Source organism: Salvia miltiorrhiza, unplaced genomic scaffold (genome assembly GCF_028751815.1).
Source record: "Salvia miltiorrhiza cultivar Shanhuang (shh) unplaced genomic scaffold, IMPLAD_Smil_shh original_scaffold_350_2, whole genome shotgun sequence".
NCBI classification, from domain to species: Eukaryota; Viridiplantae; Streptophyta; class Magnoliopsida; order Lamiales; family Lamiaceae; genus Salvia; species Salvia miltiorrhiza.
The window spans coordinates 560,272-574,058 of NW_026651531.1; the positions used below are offsets into that span (position 1 = coordinate 560,272).

At 41.1% G+C, this 13,787-nt stretch overlaps 1 long non-coding RNA gene across 1 annotated transcript; it reads right to left on the reverse strand.

Moving 5' to 3' along the window:
- Window positions 1–2,127: 2,127 nt before the first annotated feature.
- LOC131004184 (uncharacterized) lies at window positions 2,128–13,567 on the reverse strand. The gene is made up of 3 exons (XR_009094923.1): window positions 13,267–13,567; window positions 11,819–11,879; window positions 2,128–2,354 (listed from the first exon to the last, which is right to left on the reverse strand). It is a non-coding gene; the product is annotated as an uncharacterized LOC131004184 (long non-coding RNA).
- Between the last annotated feature and the right edge of the window lie 220 nt (window positions 13,568–13,787).

A 13,787-nucleotide genomic window follows, 5' to 3' on the forward strand; every position in this document is an offset into this window, starting at 1 on the left:
CTGTGCTCCTCAGCGTCAAGAATGTACATAATGTGGCGTTTCCATTCAGTATAATTTGGACCGGTGAGAGGATTGTTTGCAAGAATAGAGATGATTGGAGACATAGACATATCTGAATGTAAACAAAATAAACATGTAAGAACATGAAGCACATAATTCGTAACAATAATATTGTAACCTTTTGATAAAACAATATTAATGAAACCTCCAACCGCTCAAAGAATCCCATGTGCAAGCCACGCGGGTGGACGTTTACACACGAACTCCTCAACTAGACTATTTTCCTAGTCGTTTAATTTCCATCCATGTCAACTTAACCTTTTGACAAAGGAAATTAATAGTTGGACTTTGACTAGACCATATCATAATCAAGAAGGGACTCCGCGGGGAGTTGTACATTGTACTTCATATGATATCTAAGCAATGATCACAATTTAACCTTGATAATTAAATTCTCAAAATTGACATACTCACTCGGACCATATCGTCAATCACTTTGTCTAGAGACCGCATGTGGAGGTCTATAAAATAATTTTTAATTGCTTAAAAATTATAAAAGCTGCTTAGTCATTTTCTTTCAAAAGGTTTGTTCATGCTCAAGCACATAATCCTAAACATGCTTTTCTAGAACGCAACATGTAAAACATGCTCGCAGAATTCTAAAACATGCTTAAGAAAATGATAAACCTACTAGCATGCTTGTCTAAGCGCAGTTAATAAACACATATTAACAAGCAAAGATAAAGAAAAGCAGGTAAAGAGCAAAAGGATTAACACCACGACATGCAAAGAACAGAATAAAAGAAATAAAGTTCTTCGTGACCCATTCGTGGAATCCCAAAACTAATCTATTACATTTTGTAAACAAAAAAAAAAAACTCGGCCCGAACATCTCCATTAAGCCCGTGTAGGGAATTAGGGTTTAGGCCCCCTAGGGTTTGGAAACCATAGTAGCCGCCGCCACCCTGCCACGATAGCAGTTCGGACGGCGTCGCTGCAGCAGTTCCCGGTGCGGCAGCCCCCGGCGCGAGCAGCAGCAGCCCGGCGCGGCAGCCCTAGCGCGAGCAGCAGCAGCCCGCCGCGGCAGCTCTAACACGAGCAGCAGCAGCACAGCAGCCTCAGCTCCTGGTCTCAGCAGCCTCGGTAGACCCGGCACGAGGACAACAGCAACGGCAGCAGCGGGCGTGCGACGCCTGCCGGGCGCGCAGCACGCAAAGCGCGCACGCGCAGCCCCTAGAACGCACAGCCCCTGCTCGCCGCCTGTCCTCCCTTGCCTGACCAGCCTTGGCAGCCCACGACGTGCAGCAGAAAAAGAACAGTAGCGGCGACACGGCAGCGCTCGACCGAGCGCACAACGCTCAGCGCGCAAGTGCGCGCGCGTGCACAGCCCTCGGCGTGCGCAGCCACCACCTCGCCCTAGTTCAACCGCAGCCATCCAACCCGTCCTCCGTTATTCCAGTCTGATCGTTGTCGTCTTCGTCTCATTTTCCACAATTACAGATTACAACCGAAAAACAAAACAAATGAAATTCTAATCTAACCACGGATTTTCTCGTGGTGGAAAAACGATTACAACGTCAAAACGACGTATTCCACGAATCAACAGACCACGAAGAACAACAGCAGTAAAAACAACGCACATTATTAATCGTACATAAATTAATAATAGAGCCAAGAAATTAATCCTGGGCTCTGAACTGCGGTCGGAATCCATTCAACAGAGATATTCTTCTTTAGCACATGATCACGAATGAAGTGATGTCGGATTGCAATATGCTTGACTCTGGTGTGATGAACTGGATTCTGTGAGACTGCAATAGCACTGGAGTTGTCGCAAAAGATTGGGACTTTCTTTTCTTCGATCCCATAGTGAAGGAATATTAAACTGAATTAATACTCTGATTGCCCGATGACCGTGTCACGGACCACTCCTCGACTTAATTGAGGATAACTAAGCCGGGAAGCCGCGGCGAAGGGACACAGTTATCGACGGCGATAGAAAGGGAGTTTCTGTCACGACCGGACTTAATTAAGGATAAATAAGCCAGGAAAACATGACTAAGGACACAGTTATCGACGGCGATAGAAAGGGGGTGAACAAATAATAGAGGATCGAACTAAAATTTGTTTAGAGAAGGGAAAATTTATAATACACCTGATGTTTAGTCACAAGACTCGAACAGACTTATAGGTTCAGATAAAACTGGCTTAACTGAAAGAACATAAAACCTAAGAGTACGCAGCGGAATAACATAATCTGATTACATGTATGAAGATATGTATCCAAGAGTTCATTCAGTAACTTGTGACAAAAGCTCCGCTCTTCACTTCATCTCCATCAGCCACTGCTCAACCTGCACATTTAGAAATATATGCAGGGCTGAGTACAAAAGCACTCAGTGGGCACGTATGCTTAAATAAACGTATAAACATGCTTCGTGAAACTGTAAATTGTCATGCCATTATAAACAGTACAGCAAGGGAGTTTTAGCTAAATAGGCCCAAGCTTACTAAATTCATTTGTGGTTCTTAAAGTTCGTCTGATCAGACTAAGTTCTCTTGTATTCTATCATATCTGGAACTGTGTGTCGGAGAGGTGGCCACCTCTCACGAACACTTGACCGGCCAACCCGCTAGATGACTCACGGTTATTGGTGTACACTAGTCAAGGCAGGATAGCTATCAACCCGCTAGATGACTCGCGGTCATACGTTAGCTTATCTTGATGCCTTATCTAGGTTAACTCACTCATTTTCATGAAAACTTTGCACAAAACATATCCCAAACTCGTCATGCACATATACATAATATTTCATGAAACATCCTTTAAAACCAACTTTCAAACTTAGAAAATAATTCAACAACTTGAGCTCTTAAGGGGCTGTTTTGCAACAGACACCAATTCTGCCTCAGATCTCTAAATGTGGCTCCAAAGGACATTCTGGAAACTAGACATTTCAAGGATCATTCTCCAATTCTAATCGAATGAAACAGATTTCAAACGAGCAAGATATGCCCACTCAAAGATGGGTACTTAACAAGCAAAAATCTGGAAATTTCAGATTTCCAGATTAGAACCAAGTCAATGGGCCTTCTTTAAAAATTCATATCTCCCATTACAAAAGGCCACTGGGAACTCCAAGGGTCAATCTGAAAACTAGGGAGAGAGTGTGACACTCTCCAGTTGAATTTACCCCAAGAAGATTCATGGTTTAGGAGATATTAACATCCAAAGTTCAGTGCAGAAAAAAAGTTCAAGTTCGGCAGATTCAAAGTTTAATTCAGAAAAACCACTTTAGGCTTTACCAAAAATTATACAAATGAACAAATAAGTTCCCAACATGTCAGTGGATATTCAATTTAAAAATGGGCTTGAGAATCAAAGATTTAGGTTGGCCTTTGCCACCTCAAAGTCGTAGGTTTGTAAAACCTACTGGAGGATACATAGAATAAGAACTAGACTTCAAAGAATTATACCGGGCATTTCCCTCATCCAAAAATAGTGAGGCCAGTTTCAAACGAAATATAAGGGAGTCTAAAGTATCATATTAATGTTTCAAAGGGTTTTAACGATTGAAACGTGACTTATGGCCTCCCAAAGATTGTTTACCAGAAATGCATTCCAGACGGGCAGTGATGTTTAACAATTCATAAATAAATCATAAGAGCTATAAAACTTCTGCAAATATACCATAGTGTAGAAAACATATAAAATATGATACATAATTAATTTGGGAATGTTTGGGCACCGTTTGGACGGCTGAAATCGCCTTGCAAAATACTGCCGGAGCAGTGTGCTTATGGCAGATTCGCAGCTTTACCTCATGCACGATTTTTCACCCAATAAACTCTACCAAAATAAACATTCAAGACCATAAAACATATCCTCACACAATATAGCACACATATGTGTAAAAATCCGTGGTCTTAAAGTATTTTCAGTTGAGAAGACAAAAGAAAACTCACCCTCGAAGCACAACCTTCACTCTAACTTTACGCCCTAGTTTTCCCATGCTCTCCCTTGCTTTGATACTCCTCTTGGGGCTTCAAGGGCTTCTATGGAGTGTGATAATGGTGGGAGAAGAGTCTTGGGAGTGGGGGAGATGTGGAGGGACGAAAATGGAGAGGGGAGAAGAGAGTGAGAGCACTTTCTTGCCTTAGCACTTTCTTGGAGTGAAAATGAATGGAATGGGAGAAGTTTGCAGCCACTCTTGCTTTTGGGGAGGCTATGCACGACAATTTGGGGTAGGATAGGGTGGGGGTGGCTGCCACCAATGGGAGGTACCTTGTGGCATGCAATTTGGTAATTCCAATGCCAAGTCATGATGGTTCTTGTCCCCTTTTGAATTTAGAAAGGTGGCTGATGTGTAAGTGGGCTTTGGGGCTGAAATGGGCTTCATTTGGGCTCTAAAATAGGGCCTTAAAATCGGCCCAAGCCTCTCTAAAAATCGGCCCACCCTTGGCCCTCTATACGGCCCGTAATCGCTCAAACCCGAACTAAAACAAACTCGTATTAGAAATAAATATGCACTTTGCTTTTCATACTTTGAAATGAAAATAAATATACCTATTTATTGAAACCAACAACACACGGAAAAAATAAAAATAATCATCTTCTTATTTACCGACTTTCTTAAGAGAAAACCTAGGCATCAAGACTCATTAAATCATCGCTAGGATAATTATTCTTTTTAACTGGGAATCAGGGATCTATCATATCCTAGTAATATCAATAGGATCATGTGAAACCTAGGATCGAAAATCCGGGGTATTACAACCTTTTAATAATAATTATTCATCGACTCAAAGATTCTTATCGCGGTCTTAAACACGCGAAGATAAATAATTGCATGCTTGCTAGTGTAGTGACTCTGTCTCCAAAATACGAAATTCATAAACATAGATGAAAACATAAAACGCTTCAATTACTGGCAGATAGAAAATTTAACACACAATACTGTAATTAAAATACTGATAAAAGAGCGGGTCACTACATCCTACCCCTCTTAACAAAAATTTCGTCCCGAAATTTGCATATCTCTACTAAAAAAAAGCTTAGGGTTTTTCTTCATATCACATGTTTTGGATCGTGAACGTACTTCCTGAGTGGTGATACGTGGAAAAACGTTGTGGACGTTTCCAAAACTTGGCGGTAATGCCAACTTATAGGCCACTGGACCTATCTTCTTTAGAATCTCATACGATCCTATAAATCGGAATCTAAGCTTTCCATTGACATCAAACGTAGTTTTCCGTTGGTGGGAGATACTTTTAGGAAGACCTTGTCTCCTATTTCAAAACGTAACTCGGTTTGGCGTGAAACGGCGTAAGATCTTTGTCTATCCTGTGCCTTCTTTATTCGTCCTTTGATCTAGCAGACTATCTCAACCATCTCATCGACCATGTCTGGTCCTAAAACTTTTCTCTCACCCACTTCATCCTAGTAAAGTGGCGATCTACACTTCCGTCCATAAAGCGCCTCGTAAGGTGCCTAGTAATGGTCGCCTGATGACTATTATTGTAGGTAAACTCGATCAATGGCAGCATTGATTCCCAACTTTTTCTGCAAGCTGATCCAAAATCTAGAAGTAAATTTTGAATCTCTACCCGAAGTAATGGATATTGGTACTCCATGTAGCCGTACAATCTAACGGATGTACAATTGGGTTAGCTTCTTCGATCCATGGGTAATTGGAATCGGTATATATAAAAAAAGAGCGCACTTCGTGAGACGGTCTACTATTACCCAAATAGCTGTGTTGCCTCTATTTGTCTTGGGTAGACTCGTCACGAAATCCATCGCTATGTGCTCCCACTTCCATTCTGGGTGTGCATGAGCTTCACTCATGATCTCGTTTCTGAGTTCCTCGTTTATGGCGAACACACAATCTTCCTTCAAAAGAACGGCGTTATCCGTTGCCTCTTGGTAGCCTCCTGGCGTGCCTGTTCGGATCTTAATACGAACCCTTTCCAAGTATTCGTCCGCTCTCTGGGCGCTGATGATCCTTTCTCTGAGGTCTGGGGCGGCTACCAGAGTTGCAATAATTGCTCTTGTCGTTGCTGGTGGTTGAACCACTTCTATCTTCAATCTGTCAAAATCCTTTACGAGCGTGTCCTCTTGAGTGAGAAGAAGTCCTAACTCGGATTGAGTTTTACGACTTAAAGCATCAGCTACTACGTTAGCTTTCCCTGGGTGGTAATTGATACCGCAATCGTAATCCCTCACGAGTTCGAGCCATCTCCTCTGTCTCATGTTCAAGTCTTTCTGCTCGAAAAAGTACTTAAGGCTTTTGTGGTTTGTGAACATCTCGCACCTAAATCTATATAGGTGGTGTCTTTACTACAACTAATTCTAGATCATGAGTTGGATAGTTCAACCCATGTGGCTTAAGCCGTCGTGATGCATAGCTATCACTCTTTCTTCTTGCATCAAGATGCAACCAAGTCCCCTCTTGGACGCGTACGTATAATTCACATATTCTTTTGTCAGCTATTGGAATGGCTAACACTAGCGTGTTGTTAACTTCTCCTTGAGCTCTTGAAAGCTTCTCACATTCTTTCATCCAAGAAAAATTAGATTCATTTCCTAAGTCATTGTGTCATTGGCCTTGCTATCTTGGAAAATCATCCTATGAATCTACAATAGTAACCTGGTAATCCCAAGAATTTCTTGTCTCATTAGGATTTGTAGGTGGTCTCCACTCATGTACAACTTGTACCCTTTTTGGGGTCCACTTTGATCTATTCTGATAACATGATATGCCCTAAAAATATGACTTCACCGAGCCAAAAATTTCGCACCTATTGATCTTAGCATAAAGAGTCTCTGTTCTCAATGTTTCTAAGGCTATCCTTAGGTGTTCCTCATGGTCTTTCTCGTTCTTCGAGTAGGTCGAATCATCATCTATGAAAACTAAGACAAATTGGTGCATTGATCAATCCGAAAGGCACCACTACGAACTCATGATGGCCAATCTGGTTATGAAGGCCGTCTTAGGTACATCTTTCCCCCCGTTTTTTTTTTTTTTTTCATTTGCTGGGCGGAGACGATAGACTTTCTCCTACCCATGTTAATCTCATGAGGACTTATTAGCTTCTTTCTTTCTAGCTTTCCGTGGCTTTCTAACGTGACGGGGTCGTACATGTTGTTGTTGCTGTCTCTGATGCTGCTAGCGTGGTTACTACTATTTGGTTGGGGCAAGGCATGGATCGCTTGTTGGGTATCTCCTATCTGTTTAGGAGTACCCTGGTTTTTCTTAGCTCTGTTGTTGGGAAGGTTGCCATTGCCATAGCTTCCTTCTCGCTTGGCAATTTCTACTGTTGTCCCATTTGTTTTCTTTACGACCATCTTAAGGTAGTCTATACCTTGACTGTGTGTGGGTTTTCCTTTACCAAAGGATAGTAGCGACTAAATATGAGAGTCTCACTCATTTCTTACTCCTACGTAAAATATGTTTGGCTTGTTAGGGAAATTCAATATCCCATGACATAATTCGTTTCCAAACCTCTTTATGCGTTTCTCAATGGTGTCCACCCTCGTGGAACATACTTTGACATTCGATGGAAAACTTCGTCATACACAGTAACCGTTCCGGCTCTCCGCTCGAGACTCCAGAAGCAGCTTTGTTTCTACCGATCCAAGGTCAAAAGATAGTTTGACGCTTAGTGTATCCTTCTAATTGTGAAAGTATCACTTCCTAGTGGTTGATAACTAATGACAAACTGAGTCATCCTAGTCGTCACTATGCTCTTCGGGATAAGGCAAGATCTTATGGTGCGAGTCTATCTATTGGGATACCTCTCTTCTTCAAGATTGCAAATCTTGATTGGCAACCACTAAGATCTTAGTTATGTGGAGGTGTTGGCATAGGCATTGTTATTGGTCTTGCTCTCGGCGTTGTTGCCTCCCTGTCCATCGTTCCGCTATGCGATTTTGTGTAAGGTAGTCCCCAATGGCTTGCCAAAGCCATCCAGATCTCCTGCCTTTAACCGGCACAAAATTTTTCAGCCATCTTTTATTCCGTCTCTACTTGCTCTGGCGCATATCTCGACATATCACAGAACATCCTATCATACTGAGTAATGGTCATTAATCCCTACTTTAGACTGAAAAAAAAAATCCAATCTCCTTCTTCTTGCGATAGCCATGGGGTATATACTTATCATATATCTCTGTTTTAGAATGATCCCGCGTAAAATTTCTAATTGTTCAGCTGTCATCGTTTCCCTCTGTGCTTTCCTTCCCGGTCCAAGTCTCAGCTTCCGCTGGATCTCCTGTCCTACTGAAGGCAGGTGGGTTTTGTTGTGAAATAATTCCTCTATTCTACCTTCTGGTTGTATGGATGGTGGGGCGATATTTTGTTTTGGCCCTGGTACTGGACCTCTTTAATCATCTCGGGGAATTCTTCTCCCTCTTCTCGGATGCCCTCGTCTTGGTGGCATTCCGATGAGTGGACATATAGTCGTTACTACATTATGAAAAACGTTCAGACGCATATCATCAAATCTGCAACCCGTTTCTTGGTTCTCAAAACTCGCTCATACTCTTTCTCATGCTAACATATGAGTAAAATGTGGCGGAAGTAGCTTGCCGCTAAAGATCGATGAGGTCACTAAATAGTTATGAAAAATTGCCTTGATGAGGACTTTTATATCAACACCCGAATCTGGATCTATTGAACTATCCAGGTACTACACGTGATGGACTGGCGGTCTTGCAAAAATCATCACAAAAGAACTTAGTCACGTTACGTCCAGTGGACCAGTGTTTTAGTACCAGTCAACACAACTGAGCCAACATAGGGGCATACATAAGCATCGGATCAATCATCGTTTTCGAAATATACAAATAACGTCCTACTAAAAACATACGAGGTGGTCTAAATGTATCACGTGCTTGACCCTTGGGTCGAGGCATTCGTGTCGGACTGATTTAATCTAGTGAATACTTGCTTGTCTTTGGGTCACAGAAAATCTACCAACAGTTAGTAGATCGCAATGATTCAAATCACAAATGGCAATTGGGCAAACTGTTCCAATAATTTGCCAAACAATTGAAATGAATAACCATTGGGTAGAAATGAATTGACTAAAAGGTCTAAACGAAATGACCTAATAGTCTGAACCCGTGTGGCTTTTCAGATGAAGGTTTTACATATATAGGTGTAGAGACCCATATATGACGACTACTGAGATTTTGGTCATGTGGACTGGCCAGGTCCAACACAATTACTTCTCAGTCAAATGGAAATACTTTCCGAACTTTGTAGGTCTTGATCATTGGCTGCAAAAGGTACTTTTGGTATAAAGTCTCTACTTTCTCCTTAACATCTAAAACCTATCCTTGAGAATGTTTGGAAGATTCTCAAGCTTGAAGTCTGGTTTCTAAATCAACATCCTTCCTTAAATCTTCTATAGCAAAGTAAGACTTCTCAACTGTAATCAAGCTTACTTAACAAACTTCCTCTAAATGATCTTAATGTGGGACTTCTAGTACTTAGCATTCATTCACATAGCGCTTGTATGTAATCGTATAATTTGAAGTATACTCGTGCCCTTGCGAGGGACCTTTCGAATCATCAATCTCCCACAACAATAGATTTTGCTTCTCTGAGCATCTTATAGGATATGGGTTACCTCACATAGTACTAAGGCATGTAATGATCTTAGTCAACACTTTCATTCTTCTTACTAAACTGGACGTCTAATCCAAGATGTTCTAACAAGGGCGATGTCTCTGATAGGCTAAAGTATGTATACTTTTCCTGAGTATACCCTTAGAGTCTCATTAGGGTCTCAATCCCTTAATGTATGCGTCAAACCGCTATTGATGTCCCTAGCTCTATTTACCTCTGAATCCTTTTCGGGAACTTCTCCCATCTTATGCACTTGCGCCGATTTTCTAGTCGATGATAAAGGTTGGTAACTTCTAGTTACCCATGTCACATCTCATCTTTCAGATTCGTAATAGGTGATCGTAATCAACAGGGGTTCTAAAATAACCTCACGTGTAACGTGATAGGTAACTTTAATCAGAAAGGTTTCGAGTATCTAAAACTGTAAGCTAATAGTTCTAATCGTAATATTAAAGAATCATGCACAAAGCGTTATAACCCCTCGTGAGCCTAGCTCTGAAATTCGAACATAAATCATGAAGGTTCTCGTCATGTCGTAACTGGTGATAATTGAGGGATTTGAAATGAGTATTAGCTCATCACACCACCGCTAGCTAATTGCATAAGTCACTTTCATCGCTATGAGCAATGTCTCAACTAAGTTCTGGTCGGGTAAGGCAATAGTTGGTTCGGTATTCTGTCACGTGTGAACAGCCCGAATAATGAACTATGCCCGTGTCACTTACTCGTGTGTGACACTCTTCTTTTCATCTTATTGCATACCTTCTCATTGGATTCTCGTGTCTCTTCAAGTGACATTTGATTTTCTTCCTCTTTCTTGGCTATTCACTATGGCTATAGTGAAAGATAACTGAGTTTCTAGTTTCTACTGTTCTTCTCGTAACAGTGATCATGCATTCTTAACGCATCTAAGTTCATTGATATATCAAATCAATTAATAAAGCATAAACCTTGAAAAGTAAGCATCAGCACATTCGTATGAAACGTGGACTTTCAACGTTCGTAAATTATTACCACTTTCTTTCTTGTTGAGCGTGACGATGCGATGAAGTGCTGAGCTTTTGTCGACTGACTCTTCCAAACTAATATAAAATTTAGGACTAACTGGGTAACTCTTGGATTTAGAGCAAACGAACTGCTCTGATACCACTCTGTCACGGACCACTCCTCGACTTAATTGAGGATAACTAAGCCGGGAAGCCGCGGCAAAGGGACACAGTTATCGACGGCGATAGAAAGGGAGTTTCTGTCACGACCGGACTTAATTAAGGATAAATAAGCCAGGAAAACGTGACTAAGGACACAGTTATCGACGACGATAGAAAGGGGGTGAACAAATAATAGAGGATCGAACTAAAATTTGTTTAGAGAAGGGAAAATTTATAATACACCTGATGTTTAGTCACAAGACTCGAACAGACTTATAGGTTCAGATAAAACTGGCTTAACTGAAAGAACATAAAACCTAAGAGTACGCAGCGGAATAACATAATCTGATTACATGTATCCAAGAGTTCATTCAGTAACTTGTGACAAAAGCTCCGCTCTTCACTTCATCTCTATCAGCCACTGCTCAAACTGCACATTTAGAAATATATGCAGGGCTGAGTACAAAAGCACTCAGTGGGCACGTATGCTTAAATAAACGTATAAACATGCTTCGTGAAACTGTAAATTGTCATGCCATTATAAACAGTACAACAAGGGAGTTTTAGCTAAATAGGCCCAAGCTTACTAAATTCATTTGTGGTTCTTAAAGTTCGTCTGATCAGACTAAGTTCTCTTGTATTCTATCATATCTGGAACTGTGTGTCGGAGAGGTGGCCACCTCTCACGAACACTTGACCGGCCAACCCGCTAGATGACTCACGGTCATTGGTGTACACTAGTCAAGGCAGGATAGCTATCAACTGCTCAAGACCCGAATTCGATTACATCATTGGCAAAGCCAAAGCAGATAGATATCATACTAAAACTGAAATATTTTATGGCAAGACAATACTTGAAATAACTTTAATTCAAAGATTTTGTAACGAAATAACTTGTTCAAAGGTAGCATTAAACTCGTTTGATAGACATATAAAACTGAAATTAACAGTTAAATCATCTCATGCATTTATCTGTATAAGAGGCCTACGCCACGCAGGGGATCTCTATATACGTATAGTGAAAGTAATGCCCACCTGATCCTCAGTGTGGAAGAGAGGTGATCTTAAGCGGTGGTACCGTCCTGTGAACCAATTCCTACAAGACGAGTTCTTAACTCTTAGCACATATCATGGATAACAAAAATTGTTGTCTACTTGGGATCTCTAGGTCAACCTATTCCCGGACTTACAACGCAAAATCGAACTAGGGATTATGCATTTTACATACGTTAGCTTATCTTGATGCCTTATCTAGGTTAACTCACTCATTTTCATGAAAACTTTGCACAAAACATATCCCAAACTCGTCATGCACATATACATAATATTTCATGAAACATCCTTTAAAACCAACTTTCAAACTTAGAAAATAATTCAACAACTTGAGCTCTTAAGGGGCTGTTTTGCAACAGACACCAATTCTGCCTCAGATCTCTAAATGAGGCTCCAAAGGACATTCTGGAAACTAGACATTTCAAGGATCATTCTCCAATTCGAATCGAATGAAACAAAGTTCAAACGAGCAAGATATGCCCACTCAAAGATGGGTACTTAACAAGCAAAAATCTGGAAATTTCAGATTTCCAGATTAGAACCAAGTCAATCGGCCTTCTTTAAAAATTCATATCTCCCATTAGAAAAGGCCACTGGGAACTCCAAGGGTTAATCTGAAAACTAGGGAGAGAGTGTAACACTCTCCAGTTGAATTTACCCCAAGAAGATTCATGGTTTAGGAGATATTAACATCCAAAGTTCAGTGCACAAAAGACGTTTAAGTTCGGCAGATTCAAAGTTTAATTCAGAAAAACCACTTTAGGCTTTACCAAAAATTCTAAAAATGAACAAATAAGTTCCCAACATGTCAAGGGATATTCAATATAAAAATGGGCTTGAGAATCAAAGATTTAGGTTGGCCTTTGCCACCTCAAAGTCGTAGGTTTGTAAAACCTACTGGAGGATACATAGAATAAGAACTAGACTTCAAAGAATTATACCGGGCATTTCCCTCATCCAAAAATAGTGAGGCCAGTTTCAAACGAAAGATAAGGGAGTCTAAAGTATCATATTAACGTTTCAAAGGGTTTTACCGATTGAAACGTGACTTATGGCCTCCCAAAGATTGTTTACCAGAAATACATTCCAGACCGGCAGTGATGTTTAACAATTCATATATAAATCATAAGATCTCTAAAAATTCTGAAAATATACCATAGTGTAGAAAACATATAAAATATGATACATAATTAATTTGGGAATTTTTGGGCACCGTTTGGACGGCTGAAATCGCCTTGCAAAATACTTCCGGAGCAGTGTGCTTATGGCAGATTCGCAGCTTTACCTCATGCACGATTTTTCACCCAATAAACTCTACCAAAATAAACATCCAAGACCATAAAACATATCCTCACACAATATAGCACACATATGTGTAAAAATCCGTGGTCTTAAAGTATTTTCAGTTGAGAAGACAAAAGAAAACTCACCCTCGAAGCACAACCTTCACTCTAACTTTACGCCCTAGTTTTCCCATGCTCTCCCTTGCTTTGATACTCCTCTTGGGGCTTCAAGGGCTTCTATGGAGTGTGATAATGGTGGGAGAAGAGTCTTGGGAGTGGGGGAGATGTGGAGGGACGAAAATGGAGAGGGGAGAAGAGAGTGAGAGCACTTTCTTGCCTTAGCACTTTCTTGGAGTGAAAATGAATGGAATGGGAGAAGTTTGCAGCCACTCTTGCTTTTGGGGAGGCTATGCACGAAAATTTGGGGTAGGATAGGGTGGGGGTGGCTGCCACCAATGGGAGGTACCTTGTGGCATGCAATTTGGTAGTTCCAATGCCAAGTCATGATGGTTCTTGTCCCCTTTTGAATTTAGAAAGGTGGCTGATGTGTAAGTGGGCTATGGGGCTGAAATGGGCTGCATTTGGGCTCTAAAATAGGGCCTTAAAATCGGCCCAAGCCTCTCTAAAAATCGGCCCACCCTTGGCCCTCTATACGGCCCGTAATCGCT